The 16,495-nt window shown below is 47.0% G+C and overlaps 1 protein-coding gene across 1 annotated transcript in view; it reads left to right on the top strand.

Moving 5' to 3' along the window:
• The first annotated feature begins 446 nt into the window (after positions 1–446).
• GRIN2B (glutamate ionotropic receptor NMDA type subunit 2B) overlaps positions 447–16,495 on the top strand; it is a 200,355-nt gene continuing 184,306 nt past the window's right edge. Inside the window, exon 1 of the mRNA XM_056516421.1 lies at positions 447–1,179. The gene's annotated coding sequence lies outside the window, so the exon portion shown is untranslated. The remainder of the gene's footprint in view (positions 1,180–16,495) is intronic.

Genomic DNA, 16,495 nt, shown 5'->3' on the forward strand with positions numbered 1-16,495 from the left:
GAGAAAGGAGGGGAAAAGAAATAAATATCTACGGCTTCATTAAATAAATGCCTGCATAGCCGTAAGCCCTGTCCGGCTGTGCTGGAGGAGGTGGTGGTGGGGACACTCCCAGCCATCCACCCACCCCGAGGGGAAAAAAAAAAAAATTAAAAAAAAAAAAAAAAAAAAAAAAAAAAAAAAAAAAAAAAAAAAAAATCAAAAAATCGCCGTGGCGAGGCCCGGAGAGGCGAGGGTCGTGCTGCGGGGCTCCGGAGGCGAAGCACCCCGAGCCCCCCGCCCCCGCGGCGGTGCGTGTGCGTGCGCGCCCCGCGCCGAGCCGAGCGGCGGGCAGCGGAGCCGGCAGCACTGCAGAGGGGTGGGCACGGCCCTCGCCAGCCCTCGGGGGCTGGGCCCGGGGTGGGCGAAATGCTGTGCGTGCATGGGGAGGGGGCCGCGGGGGGGAGTCGCTTTCTCTCCGCGATTCACATCGCGCCCGCTTTCCCGTCTCGTATGCATGCCTATCCCGGGAATGGTGTAGTCAGCCCGTATCTGAATTATTTATAGACTCGTGCCAGCTGTTTTTTTAAATTTTTTTTTTATTTTTAATTTCGCTTGTGTGCACTATTGGGAAATGCGTTTTGCCTTCCTTTCTTCTCAATATATTAATGTCTTTGTTGGGGAGCGTTTCCTATCCCCTTCAGAGCCTTCTAATACAAAATTGATGCTTATTTTTCCCTTCAGGAAGGGGACGCTTTGAGGATAATCATGCTTCACAGAAGAACGGCACCGACCTCCAGTTGCATTAAACACAACCTTCTCCACTAGGGCTCCAGGAAAAAAAAAAAAAAGAAATAAAAAAGAGAGAGAGAGAAAAATTATAAGAATAATCATTAAAAAGGCGAAAGGAATGCTTACTCTGGAACCTGCATTTGACGATCCTCACCACCCGCGCTGAATATTCTCTGAAGTGATTCTCTCCAGCTTTTGAATTTGCACCGCTTCAAGACGCAAGATTGCCACAAAGAAACCTCTATTTTTTTTACAACCAAATAGGATTGTTTTTTAACTCATTCCCCCACGTTTGCCCCCGACCCTTATTCTTCTTACGTGGATATGCAAGCAAGAAGAGGAGACTGGACATTCCCAACATGCTCTCTCCCTTGATCTGTCCGTCTAGAGGTTCTGCTTCTACAAACCAAGGTAGGGAAATTCCTGTTTCTGTGGTTTTGCTTGCAGCTCATTTTGGTACACGGGTTTGCCCAGGGAAGATCACTCACGGTAGAACAAAAGGTTTAGAGATGCTGCTTTTAGAAGCAGATAAAGGGAAAAAAAAAACCCCAACATTCACCAGACATGTTGATTCCCTCTTGGCTCATCAAACAGGACGTGAAGAGAAGGCGAAAGGGTTTGAGTTAGGTACCACGTTGTGAATTAGGGGAAAGTCCCTTGTGATTTTTTTTTTTTGGGGGGGTAGGTGGGCAGGTGGGGTCGGGGGAGACACGGGAGGAGGAACACGGCTTCGGAAAGGGGTGAAAACGAGAATAATTTTCATCCATCCACCCGCACACTGCCTCCTCCTTTTTCACTGGTCCAGCGGCTCCTTGCCACGCTCTGATGTGACAGCAGAGCTCGCCAGGAGCAGCAGGACGTGGAAACCCGCTTGTTGCCGCGGAGGGTGGTGCATTACCGAGAACCCACGCCGGGCTGCCGATGGTGAGCGGCCTAACGCGGGGGCCGGGGCCGGGGAGTGGCCGGGGCCGCCCCTGGCACCGCGGCAGGAGCCCGCCCAGCGCCGGGCGAGTGCGCCTGCTTGCGTGGAGGTGGAGGGCTATTTTAAGTCCAAGCACGTCAAGCGACTTAGCCTGAACCTACGAGGCGCTGTATTCAGGCAACTTCACGTGTTTTAATTTATCCCCGTCCCCCCGGTGCTATCAGCGGGCACCGCGGCCCCGCTCCGCCTCGCCCCATCCTTCTCCCTGCCCATCCACCGCGCTTTGCGCCCCGTGTCCCCGCGGCAGCCCCTTCCCCAGCCCGCTCGGGAGGGATGCAAAATGGCCATCGTGCTGTAGATACGCGAGAGACACCGGTGCATCCCGACCGTAACGTGACATGTGAGTCTTTCCGTAAGATGGTGGCAAGACAAAGGGAGCGGAGCCGCCGCGGGGTGCGGGAGCGCCGGGCGCAAGGTGTTGAGCGTCTCGGGGTTATTTTAAGCTTCAGCCCGTGCCCACCGCGCCGCTGCGCCCGTCACGCGTGGGAGAGACGGGGCAGGGGTGAGGTGCTGCAAACCCCCCGGGCGGACCGCAGCCCCCTTACCGCATCGCCAGCCCCCCGCCCAGGCTCCCCCAGCCGCCTCTCCCTTCCCGAGCGGCAGCCTGGCAGCGGGTGGGGGGCGGCAGGAGGAGCGGGGGCCGCACCCCACGGCCGAGGGAGGGAGAAGGGGGGTCACCCTCCAGCCCTGCTGCGGGCTGAGGCAGCCTGGAGGCACTGGCAGCCCTTGGTGCATCCGGAGCGTGCCGAGGCGGGGGCGCGCCTTTCATACCGTCTCCCTTGCCTGCACGCTTCCAGCAGCTCATCGCCACATCTCTGAGGGGGTTTTGTCGGCCTATTGTTAAAAACCGGGAACGGTTCCGCGTGAAGGGGTTGAGAGCCACCTTTCCTGACATATTCTGGCTGTGCTTCTATAAATATCTAAGGCTTCCCAGGGTATCCGCGCCTGGATCCTCCCTGCCTGAGCTCTCCCTCCCTCGCCGCAAGTGGGAGTAGAAAGTTTACCTGTGCGGCGAGGAGGGCGTGTGGGAGCCTCTCCCCCGTTTTCTGAAGGAATTTCTCAGGCCTCGCTGCTCTCGGATTTTCCCAGGACCCCAGCACCGAACTGATGGGGGATTGTAGCCCCCTTGTCAGCCATCGCTTACCCTTGAGAGCCCCAAAAAGCACAAACCCCGGGGCAGGATGCACGGAAAGGGAAGGGTGGGCTCAGTCCCTACCCCTCTGCCCCCTCCTCTGGGTTGTGCAGGCACATCGGGCGGCAGAGGGGAAGGTTTTCTCGGGTTCCCGGCCAGGCAGCCTGCTCCCCAGAGAGCCTTGCCCAGCCCTGCCGCCCACTGCCTGCCCTGCCAGCAGGGCACCCGGCCCGAGCCGTGCCGCATCCCTGCCACAGCCCTTCCTAGCCACGAGCAGGGCCGGCTCCTGCAGGGCTGCACTTGGGGAGGGGTCTTAAAGCTTTGATGCTCAGCCTTGGGAACCAGGAGCATCGGCCCACATCATCGCTTTGCTTTACTGCCCAGTCTCTCTGGCTGCTACCTTTACCTGTCTCATCTTCGCTGCAAACTCTAGTATTGACAAAAGGAGATGGCTCTAACATTGCTTTCCCCACCATCAAGCACAGCTACCTCAGGCTTTGCAAGCGGTGTATGGAGGCAGCTGATCCCTCCTGAGCTGCCCCTTGGGCAGGCAGGAGGGGCTGGGTATGCAACACCCCCAGCCCATGGGGTGCTAGCGCTGCCCCACCCCCCAAGGCCTTGGGGAGCAGAGCAGGGACACAGGACCCTGCTGTGGTGGGTGACCTGGTGTGCCCCAGCTGCAGCTCTGTAGAGAGCAGCAGTTTGTTCGTGGGTGCAGGGTGCTCTGCAAGAAGGGAGGTGTGGGCATGGGTAATTTTCAACTGCTCGCCCACGCCGCCCCAAGGCAGCAGCTCTTCTCACCTCCGTATATCCTGCTTTTCTTTGGTCTCTCACCACACCAGTTTGTCTCCCAGTCCTGGGTGAAGGTCTCATAGGGTTGGGACACGATGGAACAGGTTGAGGGCAGAGTCAGGAAACATCCTGGGGATGGTGAGATCTGCTTCTGCTTCCCCTTGGCGCAGCCATTGTTACAGGGACAGATCTCAGCAGGGAAAAGGAAGGAAGCATGGTCAAAGCCACCGCTCCTCTTCCCAGGGACCCTGGGCTCTGATCTGTTGGCACACACCTCCTGCACTAGCCAGTTCACCCTGTGTCAGTCCTGGTGCCTCTTGAGATCCCTGTGCCCGTGAAGCCATTGCTGAGCAAAGGGAGGTGTCAGCAGTGGCACCCAGCCATCCTGTTCTAGGCAAGGGTCTCAGGATACCAGCATTGCTGGCTGAGTTCTACACTGCACCTGTGCGTGCTGGAACATCATGCAAGAGATCATGGAGAGGTGGAAAGCATAGAACAGGGGCAAAAATCCCAAGATCCCATCCCCGTCTAATAACCGATGCTTTGCTTTGTATTACCCTCATTTTGGATTACCAGCTGTCCCTGTATAAAAAGTCTATCAACCTATGAACTGGCACCTGATCCCCAACCCTAACCTATAGGGGGGAAAGGTGATGGAATTAATTTATATTTCATCTTGCTGGGCTGTTTCTTGTGCTTGGTTTGAAAGAGGGCAGGTGGACCTTGCTTCCGGTACCAGAGCTGTGGAGCTGTGCTTGGATTCCCACCCTGGACTCACATTGCCTGGGCTGGCACCAGGAATCAGTCTCTCTGCAGTACCATGTGGGAGGTCTGGATTTGATTCCTGGTGCTGTTTTTTCATTCCCCCAAGCTGGCAGAGGGTGGGAGCACTGTACAGATAGCACTGCTTGTATCTGCAGTGGGCTCTATTCCACATTCCCATCCTTAGGATGCACAAAAGCTGCCTGTGAGATAGTCCAGACTGAGGACTGGTCTCTAGAGGTTTAATCTCCTTGGCCTTTAGAGGGGCTGCAGCTCTATGCTGCCTGTACTCTATTCAGCAGCGTGGTGGGCAGTGGTGAAAGACAGCTACCTTGCAGCTGGAGAACACGGAGATGATTTTTTAATTTTCAAATTTTCTTTCTGTAAGATGCAATTAATCACAAGAAAATGGATTAGTTAATAGGAAAGATGGGCTAGATGATCTTTCTGAGCAAGGTGGCTCAGTGTATTATGATTGCCTAATCCACCATGGAATGCTCGTAGTATCCACTCTTCCTGACATCAAGGCTCTAGGCCTCCCTGACTCTTCTGCAATTCTGGATTAGCTTTCTTTGATATTTATTTATACTTGAGAGAAAAGCACAAAGTGGTTGGGAGAAGCATGGCTGATCAGTTTTCTGCTGTTACCCTGATCTGTCCTCTCCACCCGTCCACAAGAACTCTTTACACCAAAGTGAGTCAACTTATTAATTGTCGCTTTGCTGCAGTCAGCCAGACTCACTGCTGCCTTGGGTACCTCCCTGCGTAAAATGAAATGGCAGTTTGAAGATCACACCACTGAAATATGTAGAAGGGGAATCAGAAGAAAATAAGATATTTGAAGCTGAGCATGGCTCACCTGCTACCACTGCCTAGTCCCTTCTTACGAGTTTTGTTTCTGTTTCCGCAAAGTGCCTTGTAACAGGAACTAAAAAACCCATTTCTCCTGCCACAAAGGGGGCTCCACCATTCCTCTGACCTATCTGACCTATCTTTCTTGCTTGTCTGTTTATCTAAAGACAGGAAAGAAGGTTCCTGGCAGGTATGGACTGGCATAATTAGTGCTATGGTGCTAAGTACCTGGGAACTAGGAGATTGACCTGACCAGGTTAAATATTAAAGCTACTTTTCATGTTGGGAAAAAAAATCCAAGCAAATCCATCCTTTATTATTCAGGAGCTCGTTGCTTCCTTAAGCTGCAAACCACAAGTTCCCAACTAGAATTGTAGATGGAAGTGTGAATTGCTGTGTACAACAATTGATCAAGTGCAGGGTGGTGATCTGTGCAAACCACGCAGCGTATCTCCATGGGCCTGAGGTCACTGCAGAGAAAAAAGTCCTCTCTCTATGCACTCAGATACAATTGTGTGGCAGTGTGCAAACTGTAAATTCAAATTAAATTCAAACCATGGCTAATTTGGACCTCTTGAGGCAAGGCTGCCTTTTATTCAGTGTTTTCTTGGAAACAGAACAGAACACTAACTCTAGGCAGGAGAAGGGATGGACTTCTCCTTATAAAATTTTTACATATACATTGAATATGCTTGTGAGAAGAATAAAAATACTAGTTTTTTTGTAGACAGGGTCACCAAAAAAGTGAAGAATGAAAGATTGTGTGTTTTGAGACTTGCTGCCAGCTCATTCTTCCCAATACAGCTGGTATTTTTAGACTGCAAAGTATGCTGGGTGGCTCTCTTCCCTTTCTAACACAAGCAATCGAAGACCATGTTTTATATCAATATATATAATCTAGATAAATATCAATATAGATGAATTGATTAAATGTCTGGGGAAAAAGAAAGTTTGAATGAGAGTAGTTATTGGCTCAAATTGAAAGGGATACTAGCCTGAGATTTCTGCAGCAGTCACCCCCTAAACCTCAAACCCCATCCACAAGGAAGGTTCAGACCTGAAAAGAGTCACTGAAAGTGGCTAAGGTAAAAGGTTAGGTTGCTGGTTCTGAATACTGAAGATGTTTCTGTATTTCCAAAGCACATACAGTATTACTAACATTGGTGTGCAAGGCTGTGCTGAAACATTTATAGGAAAGAAACGCTCTAAGGGGAAAAATGTGAATTTAATCTTTGTGTTTGGTGGCTTATCTGTACTGATGGCTCCTCCACTAAAACAGGTGCAAGGCCACCAGGTTATCTGGCCTGAATAATCCATGGGATATTATTGTCACTCCTGCACACCCCTGGCATGTTGAGGTTGTAGGAGCTCACCTCCAATTAACTGTCCATGTGACAAACTCCTAAGTTGCTTCTCAAGGTAGCAATCAGCCTACACTACTTTATCTATTTAGTTATGGGAGCTGTTCTTGCTTACTGTACTTCCAGTCTGGATTTCCAAGCAAGATCAAGAAACGAAGCAGTGTAGCTGCCACCATCCTCCTCCACACCCACTGTCCAGCCCACGTGTGAGCTCTGTATACAATCCTCATTTGCTCAAAATAGTGATCAGTCTAGAACCTATTTACAGATGTGGTTTAGCTCTGCTTAGGGAACTGTGTTCTGTTTGAGGGCAGCACTTCTAAGAGAGGGAAGGACTGGGGGGAGTGTGCAGGAGTGAGCTAAGACAATGATCACAGAGCAGAGGAAACAAGACCTGTAAAGAAAGAATGAGAGAGACCCCGGGAAGCTCAGTCTGGAGAAAAGACAACTGTGGGTGGATCCTTAGCTGTCTGCAAATACATAAAAGACTATTACAGAAAGAAGACAGGGGCCAATTATTCTCATTAGTCACAGAGGACAGATCAGGAAATAAATTACTTTAAGATGAAGCAGAGAGAATACAGATTAAACATCAAATTAAATGTTTACTGCACTAATGTTTCAGTGACAGTAGAAGAGCTGATAAATTTGGCAGATTAGCTGCGACTGACAATATTTAAAGGTAGATGTAGGTGCTGAACTATCAGGATTTTGTATCTAATAAAGTCTGTCTGCAGCGAACCTCAGATCATGATATTTGCATGCCTAAGCAAACAACTTTGGAAGAAAGATAATGAGGTCGATTTGTCCTGTGTGCAGGAGGGAGAGACTGTCCCATTGGAGGAACTTGATTGGCTTTGGCTCTGTGTAACAAATCTCATATGGTACCTGTAGGAGTCAAAATGTTGGTGTTGATTGGTGGCACAGCTTGCACGGATCAGGAGCTCCCCAAAGATACCTGGTTTACAAAAGCTCTGGTACGTTGTGACAGCTCATGCTGTCCAGGGGAATGGCAAGAGCTGCAGTATAGAAATTGGGCAGAAGAGGCTTACAAACACGTCCTGTGTGAATGATGCTTTAGCATTTGCAAGCACAGTTCTTGAATCCTGGGATAAGTTGGGCTGTTTAGATTGACACCATGTCTCTTTCATTCAGCGTGCTCACCTGTCTGTAGCCACTGCTTTCAAGGCTTTACACTATCACAAGCATCTGAATAGCTACTGTGCCAAAACCTGATACTGCAAGGGGAGGGGACGTTTACCCTCACACACTGAACAATGTGAAGATTCCTACTTTGCTATTGCATGATGTCATTCTTTTGTCTTGCAAGATGACATACAGTTTAAAAATACCTTCTGTTTACTCCTCTTTGCTGCTTCCAGAAGATGAAATGGGATATGGGCTGCCATGGGCATTGTGTGTTCTGAGGATCATTGCTTCACTAGCCAGCCTTCACAGCCACATCTCTGTGCTCTGAGTTGGAGGAGCTTCCTGTCCCTGCTTGGGGTTTGGATGAGCAGCTCTGGCAGTGGGTTCTATGAGGGATCTTCCTACCTCGGGTCAGTAGAGATTCCCCTGCTGCTCGCTGAGATGGCTGAAAGGGCTTTTTTGAAATTGTGAGTTTGGCCAGCATTGGGAACATGCTATGTGACTAATGCCTGTGCCAGTGTAAATCCTTCTGTGCACCAGCAGAAATGGTGACTGTGGTGCAGCCCTGCTGCTGGATTACACTCTTTTGAAAAAGAGTAACAAGCATGTAATCCCGACCTCTGGTGTTTTTTGTGGGAATCAGGAATTTTCTATGTAGGTGTCCAGGACACACTCAGACTCAAACGGAAGAAATGACATGATAATCTCTTATCATACCTGGATTTCACATTTTTATTTAGCTTCTTCACCTAATCTTAGTTAGGGTTGCCATGCACTGTTGGGAGATAATATATACAGCTCTCTCACATGGATGTAGTTTCTTGCATGTATAACCTTTGAAGAATTTGGAGAATTTTTCAAAAGGAAACAAATGTAAAACTACTAAATTCACTACTTCAAAACAGACTAGGAGGAGGGATGGCTACTTGAAGCCAGCTGAGGCAGATAAAATCTGGTGTCACCAACCTGATGATAATTTACTAGTGCAAATGCCACGTCTCACATCACAGCTGATTGCCTAATGAACAGAAAATTGTTTTCAGGTGATAGGCATAATAGCCTCATGGATAGCTTAAGATTGCAGTGTTGTTACTTCTGGCTGTGGGCCATGATACAGTGGGGCAAGAGTAGGTTGGAGTCTGTCGTAACCAGGGGCTGTGGTTTCCCTGTGTCACATGAGACTTCTGCTACTCACAGCTGGAAATGAGGTACTGGAGATACACAGTGGCTGTTTGAAAGGTGAAGGTCCTAAATCAATACCACCTGGAAATGAATTGCAGGAGAACTGCTAGGGTCCTAAAGCCGAGGGCAATCCCAGCTCTTCACAGCAGTGGTTTTGAAGCCCGTGCAGTGAGAAGAATGGCTCTGCTGTGCATGGGAAGGTGTCAGGGTGCTGCCACCTGCTCCAGGACGAGGATGGAGAAAAGGTTGCTGCTGTAAATCTCTTTGTGCCAGGTAAAGCAGGATGTTGTTTAGTTGTACACAGCTGGATTGCTGGGGAGTTTCTGTCACAAGGCTTTGCTTAGAAATGCATTTGAAGTGCATTGTGGCCGAGGAGCTGCGCTGGAAGGCACTAACTCGCAGCTCCTTGCACGTAGGCATACGCTTGTATGGAAAGCACATGGGAAGGATCTGCATGTCCCTGCACCCCTCTCTCTCCTCCTCTATAATTCTCTATTATTGCTGGCTGCTGTTGTCAGTGGCCTAAGTATCTCAGGGGAGATTCCCTCCTGTCAGACGTGTGTTTCGGCAGAGGCAAGCTGAAACATCAGAGGCTGACAATCCCCAAGGGAGAGTCTAATGAAAGCGACAGAATGACATAATCTGTTCTCATAGTCTCTCCTTTTCAGCTCTCCACGTTTTTGGTGCAACTTGAAATTGCCCTCTAATTTATTACTGTAAAGGTGACTATCATATATAATTGAAATTATATAGATAGTGTCCTGAAATGTTGAAAGTCAAAATACAAAATCAGCATGGATGTGGTCTGCAGTACTGTTTTTCTGGAAGGAAGCTTTTAAGACTCAGTCTGAAAGTAACAGTGGTAAATGCCATGAAAGTATAAATAGAATCTCAGAAAAGACATTGCAATAATTTCATTAAGTGGTGGGGCACTGATACCCTAAACAGGAGGAGACAAAAATTAAGTAGCTGAAAAAAATAGGGTATCTGCGGACTGGCTGCCTTGAAAGATACTGTAGCTCTTGCAGAAAGCTCTTTGAATCCCTGGTTTGAAAGTTTGTGAATTTTCAAACCAGGGATTCAGAGAGAGAGACAAGGATCATGCATTAACCATTTTTAATTTGCACCATTTCTATGTAGAGTAAAGGGGCTCCAAGGCTCTCTGAGTACTGGAGTTGAGTGCCTATACCTTGGAGCTCTCTGAAGCAGCAGCTGGATGTCACAGAGGGTATCATACATGAGCAAACCTTTCTGTGCAATGGCCTTTTTCTTACTGGAGGGCATAATAACTTTCAGAAACCAGGAGATGTGTAGGAGATGTGTGTTGTTTAACGACGTGCCTTGTCTTAAGTCTTGTATTTATTTTTTTTTTTTATTCGGAAGTTTTTTGTTAGGACAGATTGATTCTTGACTTCACCTTTTGACATTAGAGAAGATGATTTTTGACAGAAGAGGTTTGAAAATGGGTTAACTGCCCCACAAAAAAAAAAAAAACAACCCAGGTAATTTCAGAGGTTTTGCTAATTCTACACTGAGCTTAATTAGAGTGTTTGAGGTGTTTGCATGAAAAAGCAGAGGAAAAGAAAAGCTAGCAGCCTGGTGGGCAAAAAATGAAGAGGGTTTGGTGTGATGCATCCTTATCCTGCATACTTCGAAGTGGGGACTTGTCCCTGAGGTTGTCCTAGCCAAGATGAGGGCTCAGACTACTGGGTCCTCTGCAGTAATGCTTTCTCAGTTGGAACTTTTCCAGTTGGAACTGTTCTACTTTATATAAATGCCTATTCATTGTGCTGGAGAGGGAGCTCTAAGGACTGGGCTGGGGAGGTAGTTTGTTTCTTTGGCCCAATACAAAGTAATTACTTATAAAAAGAGCAATGATTTCAGCATGAAAGAAATGGAGGCACAGGCTCTGTAGCCCAGAGGCAGTGGAGTCCTCTGAGACATGGGAGACATGGGAGCTAATTCTTCCTTCAAATTAGTCATTGCAGGTTTGTTCTTGTTCTGCTTTGGATGCATTTGTTTTTTCACAGTGACATGACAACAAAATGTTTCATTTAGCATTGAGCTCCAGTGCTGATTCTGGGTGGGGAATAAAGAGACAGGAGGAGGTGAATTCCTGGGAAGCAAAGACCTGATCCTCAAGAAGTGCACTTAAACCAAGGATGAGGGATGAGAAGTGTGGACTCTGTGACAGGAAACCAGAGTTACTGCTCCAATGAAAATTTTTATCGTTTCCTATAATGTGTAGGTAGCTCTTTACAATTGTCTCCAGATCTTTAAAATCACTTGGGATTTTCATTCCTGCAGTTCATATCCCTCAGTATATCCCCTCTCATCGTTCATTATACCTTTGCCTTTATAAGCTTGGTGAGATGTTAGACTTTTATATGGAAAGGGGAACTTTTCCAGAAGTGAACACTGGCTGTGGGAGACTTGTTTCCAGAAGAACTCCAGGGATTCAGTGGAGAAAGACCAGGTTCTTCAAAAGGCAGTGTAGAGCAGGAACCCCGTGGTTGTGTTACAGCTTGCCCTCTAGAAAAGCTAATCCCTACTGACTACAAAGGTAGCCTACAGTGATGAGCTTTCTAAAAGCTTTTAATTATCTCTTTTGTCCTGCGTGTATGCATTTTAAGAGTGTACTGGGTTGGGAGCTAGAAAAGACAAGAGGTGTATTAAATTATTACTTTTTCACCACCCAGTTTGGAAAACAGTCATGTTCCATGAGAAATCCAAAATCTCCTAGTGCCTGGCCCTCTGTTGTGTGTTTTTCCTCTGAGAGAAAACTGGGTACCTGATAGTCCATCTTTTTCTGAACACAAAGGCCTGGAGATTCCTTAGTCTATGTCCAGTGTAAATGTATCTCAAACATGATTTGAATTTAAGTAACACCAATGTCCTGTTAGTTGAGCTGAGCCACAATTTATGGATTTCTCAGACCTTGCTTTCAAACCAGACAGTGGCAGGTTGGTGCATGAGGTCTGTTGACCTGACCAGGTGTAGGGCTGGTCTGTGGCACCCCACAGACCTGTTTCTCTGGATGCTACAGGCTAAGGAGAGATGGCCTGGGCTTGCTGCTTCTCTTCCCACTGTGTCCCAGGAGGGAGCTAATTTAAGAATGACATTTTATTATATATCTTCGTACATTTTTTTCTGCGTGTGTTTAGAAGCATTGCCCATCTTCATCAAGGCACATCTTTCGTAAGAAAATACTGCTTGCATGATGAAGCATAAAAATCCAACAAAACAGTAAATTAGAGAGGAAGTTTGCCCTGACAGTCTGTATACTTTTAAGTGCACAGGGTGATACAGAAATTTGTGTGTTCTCTGAAGTGACAGTCTTCTGTGACAGTACAATTTGGCAGCTGTGGCAGGACAAATTGCAATGTGTACCTGTACCCAGAGACTGGCTCCACTGTCCCTTTGAAATGGAATCTTGGCACTGGTTGTGGATTCAGCATCAGACTGGATGGACTTTGGATGTCTGCTCGGTAGTATGGGACTCAAGGGCTTACAATATTTATTTGAATCAGCTTTATTTTGAAATATTTTTGTTTATAAACTTGTCCACTTTTGTCACTGGAGGAACATCATAAAGAGCTATTTAGGTACTGTCTAGGCTGTTCTTTCAGTGCCTGCAATGAATGCTGCATTAATGCTTCATGTTAATACAAAAGGTGCTATTTTTTGTCCTTGTGTTGGATGATTTCCTTGTTTCTTGAGCATTAAATAACATGTTTGTAAGTATCTAACAAATTTTTAAACACTTCTTTTCCATATAAGTTTTCAGATGTTTTCTTGATCATGTAATCTATTGCTTTTCCTGCAGTATGAAGCAGGAGTAGGTATAGAATCTAGAGGACATTCAGTTTTGGGATCAGATTGAGTTGTGTAGGTTTGCTCCCCCAAATCGTTGTGGACTGTGCCTAGAGGAGAAAAATGAATGCTTTTTGGTAGAACTGCTTAAAATTACTGGCATAGTTGAAATTTCCATTTGAACAAAATTTGAGACTCTTAAAGCAAATTAATTCTGTTTTCTCATAATCTGGAGATTATCTACTTTGAAAGAGTAATAGAAAATGGTTTTAAAGTTGCAGGATGAAATTTGATGGAGAAATCATAGAACTTGATTATACTGTCATAGATCCAGAGCCGGGGTGGGGGGGGGAAACCATTCAAGACTTAAATTTTCTTTAAAATTTCTGATTTCCTTATAGGATGTCTAAATATTTAGTGGCAAAAAGGCAATATTTGGTCCAATGCTCCTCCTGCATGGGAAAAAACTAGAAGCACACTGGTCTCCTGCAGGAGGACCCTTGGGCTTCATGTAAGTGCAAAGTGTGGGAAGGTGTATGTGTGCATCTGTGCCATCTCATGTTTTCTGATCATAGGAAGGATGGACACAGTTTTGTATTTTTATGCAACCCACTTTGTTTTCTCTCTCTGCTGAGATGGATTCTGTTATAAAGATCTTTGTCATGGTGCTAACAACTGTCATGAATCCAGCCAATTCACATGTGTTGTGGCTTTTCAAGTGACTTGAGTTGTGCTAAGCTTCTTTGCTTCTGAGTTTTAAAGATAATCAGAAAACCTTTTGATGCTGGTGAGGGGGAAGTGGGCTGACAGGGGTTATGAGAATAGGCTGTGGCCAGAAGACAGATTTATACATCTTGTTGGACTTTCACTGGCTGTAAATTGCATTCTGGTCCTGCTAAAACCTGGACCATGAAGGACTGAGAGAGCTGGCACATTTACCCACATTGGCAGTATGTATTCATGGGAGAGGTGGGAGGGAGCAGCCATTCCTTTATTTTGGACTTTTTTTGAAGAGGGAAGCTGATGCTGTAACCCACTTGGTGTGGTAGATGTGCCCCCTTCATCTGGGTCCCAGAGCAGAAGGGGAGCAGGCACAGCCAGAGATACAGAGTCAGGTAGCCCCCATTTCATTGAGACACTGCTGACCACAGCTGCCTTGTGGCTCTCAGAAGCTGAACTGGGCTGAGCAGCATCTCCTCCTGGAGCTGGGCAGCCATGGAGGCAGTGAATCAGTGCTGCCCAGGGCAGGCTCCCCACCCACTCCCACCTTTCCCTTGTTCTTCCATCTTCTTTTCTCCTCCTACAGTCTGGACAATCCCACCTGCACTTCATTCTATAAGGCTTTGGGCCAGGGCAGGCTTGCAGGTGGTTAGTGTGGCTGGGGAGGCAGCACCACTGTGTCTCAGTGCCTTTGAACTACTTTGGGAGCTGCTGGAGGCTCTGGTGTCTGGGAGCTGGAGGGGCAGGGGAAGAGTTTTGAAGGAGATTTCAGAAAAAGTTTTGGAGGAGGGAAAGGGTTTTTTCCCTTTGGCATCCTAAAATATACTCTTTGCACCCAGGTTCTGCTTCTATGACTACTTGCTGCTCTGGCAGCATCTGGTGTGCTTTGCACAAATGTGATGTTCCACAGAAAGGCTTTGAAGTAGCCTCCCACCTGCCCCTTCTTTGGAATGAAGGAGGAGGGAAGGCTTAGGCAGCACTGTTTGGAGGAAGCTGATATTGGGAAGGTGCCATGCCCACTTTCAGAGTGTGCACAGGGAAGAGCAGTGTACAGAAATGTACCTTGGAGTGATGCTTAAGCAGCCCCAGCCCAGTGCTCCCAATTGTTGTCACGGGGCCTAGCCTGGGTCTCCAGGGCCCACTGTTTCCTCTGAGAGCAGCAAAGCTGTCCCACAGCAGCCCAGCACTGGTCACCACCAAAGCAAACTGAAGCCCTTGAAAACCTTTTGGCAGTTTTTGACTGATTATGGGGACATGTCTGTGAAGAATCCATATTGTCTTGTGAATTTAGGGATATGCCTTGACTTTACTCTGATGACAAACCCCATGCCTTTGCTTTGTGAGAGTATTTCCACTGGAAATCAAAGAGATTTGAGATACATAGCAAGCTAAGCAGTCATACCTCAGAATAGGATTTGGGGATTAACAGGGTGGATAGTAAATTGAATTGTAGGAGTTAAAATCAGGCTGTGCTTGGAAAGAATGCAGAGATGAGAGGTACACCCCTGGAAAGCAGTAACGCTAGAAATGACACTGGGGTCACACTGGTTAGCAAATGAGATATGCACTCAAAGTACAATGAGGCAGCAAAGAGGCTGATGTGATTTCTGGATTACATAAACAGAACCGTTGTGTCTTGAAGCAAGGAAATGTTTTCTGCGTGTTTCTAGTCATGTTTTCTTCATGTGCCTGATCTGGGTGTACCTAGTCTCATTTCTGGAGAACTTAGTGTCCCAAAGATGGCAGCAAATTAGAACAAATTCAGTGGAGCAACAAAAATGATTAAGATGCTGGAGGGATTGATCTAAGAGGGAAGATTAAAGTAACTAATTACATTTAGCTTGGCCAAATGACAATTAAAAGAGAGATGTGATGACTGCCTGAAAAAGTATGTGCTTAAGAATGTAAACAGAGGAGAGAGAAATAGAAGGAGGGATTGTTTGGTGCTGTTGGTCAGATGCCTGCTCTGCACTGCTACTGGAGCTGTGTAGGAGCCTAACCAGAGACTGAGAAGTAGCTGTAGCCAAACAATAGCAGCAAATGAGCAAAAGAAAGTGCTGAATAGACAGCACAGCTCCTGCTGTGAAATGTGGCAGAGGCTAAAGTACTGCTTCCAGGGAAGTGATGGTAGATTCTATTCTTGAAGCTTTGCTGTGAGCAGGGTCCGGAATTCTCCTGGGGAGGAGGAAAAGGGTGTGGTGTTCCCACAGAAATCCTCCTCCTCTGATTTGCAGGACTCATAGATAATTTCTCCCCGGTCCTTTTGTCTGTGAATGTGTAGTGTTGCATTCATGTCAGGGGTGTAGTGTTTTCAAAAAGATAGTTTGCAGGGTGAAGAGGGAGCAAGTACAGGGATGGGGTAGATGACAATAGACACTAAACCCTGTAAGAAATGCTGAGAGAGCCAGACATGTTCAGTCTAAAGGAAAGAAAACTGTGGGTGGAAACCAAACAACAATTCTGTAAAGGACTGTTATAAAGAGGGGACAGGGGCCAATTATTCCCTTTAGTCACTAAGGGCAGATTTAGAAGAAAGTGGGCCCTTGGCTGAAGCTGGGAAAAGCAGGATCTGTATAAAGAAGAAGCCTGAGTGTTGGGTGACAAGGAGGCCAGGAGGGCTGGGGGAATTGTTGTGAATGTAGATGGCCAGGGGTGACATTGGACACTTGTTTATCACACAATGCAGGCATTGGGAAACTGACCTCCATTCAGTAAATTTTCATTTGACTTCAGAGCCTCTGAAATCTTCTTGAGCTTCTGAACAAGATAGAACTGTGGTGCTTTTTCTTGCAGGTTTTTTGTTCATATTAAGTGTATCAACATGTTTATTAATGTTTCTGTTTATATTTTCTTTGGTTATGGATCTGTTTGAATGCTGTCTTTTGCAAGGGTGGGACTATGGAGGAAATGTACACTTCTTACAAAAATGCAGTGAGGAGTTAGTTCCAACAAAGTGTGGATTACTTGTGGTTTTTTGCCCCT

The sequence above is a fragment of the Oenanthe melanoleuca genome, chromosome 1A (genome assembly GCF_029582105.1).
Source record: "Oenanthe melanoleuca isolate GR-GAL-2019-014 chromosome 1A, OMel1.0, whole genome shotgun sequence".
Classification (NCBI taxonomy): Eukaryota; Metazoa; Chordata; class Aves; order Passeriformes; family Muscicapidae; genus Oenanthe; species Oenanthe melanoleuca.